We start from the raw sequence: 6000 nt of genomic DNA, 5'->3' as shown, positions 1-6000 counted from the left end.
CCCTTTGCTTCATTCCCAACTCACTAAGAAAAATTCTCATCCAACTCAACTCTTTGCCGGCCTCTACCATTGCCATATACTCTTCCTCTATGATCGACAAGGCCACAGATTTCTGAAATCATGACTACCACGACATTGTTGTTGAAAATCAACCGGCCACAACCGGTTACATGTTTGTATTCGGATGCAAAAACAATAGAGCTAGTACACAAACTGAAAACATGAAGACAAAAAGGCAAGAACAAAGACACCAGATGTTTTACGTGGAGAATCCGAAAAAGGAAAAACCACGGGGTTCCACAAACCTCGAGAAACAGAATCACTATGGAAGAGAGAAGTACAAATAACAAACTCAGAGGCAACGACCTTGAGTTTTCCTTCGTCTGACAGACGGCTATAGAGTTACACTCTCATTCTCTCGCTCGCTCGCTCACTCATAGTTATAGAGGCAACTTCCTCATTCTAACTTTACAACAATGATCAACTACACTTTACTAATGTTTGCCCTAGTTGTATATATACTTATACAACTTTATGGCTATTTACATACATAGCCCACATGGGGCACATTTCGACTATTTACAAATATTTTCTCCTGAGTTGGCTATATCCTCAATTTCGGTTTCTCATCAACCCAGCTCTTCTCTTCCCATCTGAAGGGACCTATTTCCCAACAACTGCTTCCCCTACATACGTCATCATGTACCCTGAAGTGGATCGACTTGAGTTTGCATCCCCCAACATGTCTGAATTGGTAAACCGTTCGAGCATAGGTTTTCTGACACCATACCTTCGGCATACCCTTGAGGTGCACTTTAAATACTTGAGTATCCATTTAACAGTCGCCCAGTGTTCTTGTCCTAGATTACTTACTACTCCCACAACAAATGCTATGTCCAGTCCCGTATAGACCATAGCATACATTAGACTACCGATAGCGGAAGCATATGGTACTTTCCTCATCTCATCCTTTTCTTTCTCCCCTCAGGCATTGCTTTGCATTCACCTTACAGTTGGTCAGCAACACAGAGCCGATTGGTCTTGCTTCTAGCATGTTGAACTGTTGGGAATTCGGTCCCTCCAGATGGGATCCGGATGAGAACTGGAGGAGCCAGATCGAACGAGTCGTATGAAGCAAAACCAGATCCGAAAGGGTTCCGGATGAGACCCGGAAACCAGATCGAGTGGATCCGGATAGATCTGGTGCAAATCAGATCCAAGGACATATGTGTAAATATGTTAGAGTAAGCCCATTAAGGCTATATTTGTAAATAGCCCTAAGGTCATATGAGTATAAATATGACTTAGGGCAATCACAGGTTGTTGTCATTATTATTGTTGTACAGAGAGAGAGAGAGAGAGCGTGAGAGTAGCTACGAGCACTCTCTGTTGTAACCACCGTCTGGCGAAGATCGCGAGTAGTAGGTCGTTGCCTCTGTGTTTCCACTTTGTATTTCCTCTCATATAGTGATAGTTCGGAGTCCATGGGCTCCCGTGGTTTTTCCTGATTAGGTTTTCCCACGTAAACATCTTGTGTTCTTTATCATTGTTTGGTGTACGTGCATTCATCATACCTATTTCCCATTTCTGTGTTTGGTCCTTCATAAAGTGATTTGAGACTCAGTTGTGGCCAAGCAATACTTTCGCACTAGTTCCTTAGAAACTGGTATCAGAGCGAACAACACAAGAAATGGAAGAGTCATTTGGCGGCATGTTCAAGCTCACCGGCTCCAACTACTCGGTGTGGAAGTCGAAGATGAGGGACATGCTAGTAGTTAAAGATCTTTGGTTGTCGGTACAGTTCGGGGACAAGAAACTGGATAAGGTCGATGCCACAACATGGGAGGTGATGCACATGAATATGACGGCGTACATCCGGTGCTTCATCGACATGAACCTGTACAACAACTTCAATGAAGAAAGTAAGGCTCATGAACTCTAGGAGAAGATCGGCATCATGTTCCAGAACAAAATGTCGTTAATCGGGTTTTGGTATTCCGGAAGTTAGTAAGACTCTGGTACCAAGACAGCTCCAGTATGGTGGAGCACATGAATGCCTTCTAGGGGCTAATACACCAACCCACCTCATTGGAAGTACCTCTCATGGATGAGGTACTCGCATTGCTCCTACTCGGTTCCCTCCCGGATAGTTGGGAGACGTTACTTGTCACGTTGGGCAACACTGGGCCGAAAGGAAAGCAGTTGTCCCTAGCTTGCTAGATGAAGAAGCTCGCTGGAAGGACCAGGAGTCCGGAACCGATCTGAAGGCCTTAGTCATGGAAGATGACCAAAACAGGGAAAGAGGCCAGTATCGGAGTCCCCAAAACCGGGACAAATCGAGGACGAGGTCAAAGTCAAGGGGGAGGCCTACTTGTTTCTATTGTGGGAAGCCAGGGCACTTCCAGAAGAACTGTCGACATTTCCGGAAAGAGAAAGGAACCGATAGTGCCGATTCGAAGAAGGGTTCGGTGTTTATGGGTGGGGGGTGGAGCCAAGATCGGTTCCACCCCCCTCCCAAGGGGGTTCGAGTGTGAGAGGAGAGATGAGATGCATAGAGAGAACGAATGAGAGAGAGAGAGAGAGAGAGAGAGAGAGAGAGAGAGAGAGAGAGAATCAAGACAGACACAGTTTGTGGGTAACTTCAATATTCCCTATTTTCATGGCCCATGAGTGAGGATTTATATAAGATCTTTACAAAAAGCCGAATGGATGTAGGTACACCTACTTACCTCACCTAACACTCACACACTCACACATTCACATTTCATATTCCACATTACACCTTTCACGTTACACTTAACCCTCCCGTATACCTATACGGGTAACACCTGGCACGCCCGTGGGACAGTGCGTTGCACGTCGATCCCACAAAGCCCATGCCAAAAACTTATTGACCGGAAACTTCAACGCTCTTCTCTCGACGGTCGAAAATCCCTCGACCGGAACACTTCTTGACGATCGATAACTTCGATCGGAGCTGGCTTGACACAAACCTTCTCGTTCTGTCAGCATAACGCACGATTGGATCATACACCAATCGGCTCGTCCATTGTGATAAAGTCATTAAGGGTTTAAAAAGATTGTGGGTGTATATATATATATATATGTATTTCTACATTATTGGGAGTGGTAATGAGTTTTGAGCCATTCGGTTTCCGAACTTCTATGTCGTAGCCTCAATTTTTGAAATTTTAATAGCTACACTTATGTTTTTTTTGTTTTTAACTTTCTTCAGTTTGGTTTTTGAAATTTTCCATCGTGCCCTCAAACTTTTGAAATTCTCGGTGATGCCCTTCCCTTTCTCTTCTTCTTTTTAGTTTTCGGTTTCTTCATTCTTTCAACTTTGCTCTTCTTTTTTCTCCTTCTCTTCCATCTCTGTTGCGACAGAAACAATGCTTTGTCTTCTTCTTCTTCCTTTCTTCTTTAGTTTTCTTGGTTCAGTCATCTCCTGCTCCATCCGGGTTGTCTCAATCGAATGTCTGTTTGTCTCTCTATGTAGGTCCTTTCTTCTTCTTCATCGTCTTTCTAATGCTCTATCTTCGTTTTCCTTACCTTCGTCTCTTGTTGTGTGTTGTTCTTTGTTTTGTTTGTCTTCGTGTTTTCATCTGCTTACAGCAACCACTGCAGCTTCCATGGCTCCACTTCTTCTTCCTCTTCTTGTTCTTGATTCTTTACTTCTTTTTGGTGGTTGTCAGCCTGATTTTCTGTTCATCAGCCAGCTGGCCGGTTGTCCGTGGCCTGTCTGTCGACTTTCTTTGTTTGATGGCCCCCATCATCTGTTTGGCCGTCGCCTTTCTCGGTAGTAGCCGTCCACGGTCGTCGCTTGGCTCTCGGCTATCTTGGCAGCCGTGCTAGTGCTTGGCCGACTGTCCCTCGTCCGCTCTTGTTGGGCCGTCTCTCGGCCTATTCTCAGTGCTCAGTTGTCGCTCTCGGCCATATATTGGCTAACACTCAGCCATTGCTCGGCTTCTTGGCCGTTTTCTCCGCCATGCTTGGGCCGACTCTCTGCTTCTCGGCCCTCTCGCAGTCGTGTCTTGGCCATATCTCGGCCATTTATTTGCCGTGCTATACTGTTGGCCGTCGCTGTCTGCCTTTCTCTGATGTCACTTGGCCAACTCTCGCACTGTTCTCGGCCGTCATTTGGCCGACTCTTGGCCACATTTCTCAGCCGTACTCACGGTTTGTCTCGGCCGTCACGCAGGGTCTCTCGCTTGGCCATCACTCGGTCGGTTCGGCCGCTACTATTCGATGGGCTCGGCCAGTTCTCTGTTTGGCCGTGACTTTCCGGCCACTTACGGGACTTCGGCCGTACTCTCTGCCGCTGTCCGGCCTTCTCGTGGTCGTGGTTCGGCTTCGGCTTCTCAGCCGCTTTCTCGGCTACGTCTCAGCTGTCAATCGACCATATCTCGCAGCGATGCGCAGATGGCTCTCGGTCGTTTCTTGGTAGCTACTTGGCCACGTCTGGACTGACGTTCGGCTCTCGGCCGCATCTCGACACTCTCTTTTAGTTGGTCTGGGTTTATTTGTGGCTATTTCTGTGTCTGGTTGACTGTCGGACGCCGATCATCTTCGTCCGTCAAACCATCTGTAGGGCCAACCCTATCTGGTCGGCTGTCTCAGCCGAATTCTCTAGTTCTCAGTTGGCTTGAACTCTTCTCAGCTGCTTTCCAGGCCATCTCTCAGCCAACACTTCCTCAGTCGGCTCTTGGATTACGTTTCTGTTTTGTTCCCTTTCTCTTTTGCTTCCTCATATTCTTCCAACATGCTCCTAAGTCCATTTTTCATGAGTTGGAAAAGAACTGTTACATAATACTTCCTCTTCACGACCTTCACTTCTCCATTGCGATTCACTCCCATGATTGTGTCTAGCTTCCTTTTGAAAGCCTCCATGTTTAAGTTGGAGATCCACAGTACGGAGAGAAGGCCGAAGATGCACACATACAACATAGACAAACATCTAGAGACGTAGAGAGCTAAACACGTAGAGATGAACTCTGGGGTAGCTAGGGTTTTTTGCAGAGAGAGTAACAAAATGGGGAAATGGGGATTGAAAGGCCCTGTCCATCAGGCCTTAGATACATTAGAAATAAAAGCAAGAGAAATCTCCATTGCCATCGCAGATTGGCTCTCAACAGAGAGTCCATACACACCACTTTTTAACACAAAGACACAAACACGCAGTGAAGGAGACAGAGAGATTAGTGATGGAGAGGGAAAAGGAGAGATAGACTTCTTCTCAAGAGGGGTAGGCCGTAGGGCATGCCATGTGTTTATGGGTGGGGGGTGGAGCCAAGATCGGTTCCACCCCCCTCCCAAGGGGGTTTGAGTGTGAGAGGAGAGATGAGATGCACAGAGAGAACGAATGAGAGAGAGAGAGAGAGAGAATCAAGACAGACACAGTTTGTGGGTAACTTCAATATTCCCTATTTTCATGCCCCATGAGTGAGGATTTATATAAGATCTTTACAAAAAGCCGAATGGATGTAGGTACACCTACTTACCTCACCTAACACTCACACACTCACACATTCACATTTCATATTCCACATTACACCTTTCACGTTACACTTAACCCTCCCGTATACCTATACGGGTAACATTTGGAGAGGAACTATTCGGACCGGAAAGGGTTGAATTGGAAGGGAACGTCAGCAATCATGACAAGTGAAGAACAACCGATGCTCATTGCCAAGGAGAATGACTTAAACCTTGTCGGCAAGGAGACAACGTGGGTTGTCGCTTCCGGAGCATCGTTCCACCTAACACCAAGCCGGAAATGCTTCTCATCCTACATAGTCGGAGATCACAGTTGTGTCCGGATGAGGAATGAAGTTACATGCCGAATTGTCGACATAGGAGATGTGTTGATGACGACATCAACCGGATGCAAGTTGTTGTTGAAGGATGTCCGACACATTCCGGAGGTTCGGTTGAACCTGATATCAGCCGGTCGGCTAGATGATGAAGGCTACACATGTAGCATCCAGAACGGAGTTATGA

The sequence above is a fragment of the Azolla caroliniana genome, unplaced genomic scaffold (genome assembly GCF_043228905.1).
Source record: "Azolla caroliniana isolate FFs.n. ecotype wild unplaced genomic scaffold, voAzoCaro1.0.p SCAF_9, whole genome shotgun sequence".
NCBI classification, from domain to species: Eukaryota; Viridiplantae; Streptophyta; class Polypodiopsida; order Salviniales; family Salviniaceae; genus Azolla; species Azolla caroliniana.
Note: the sequence above shows the minus strand (reverse complement) of the source record.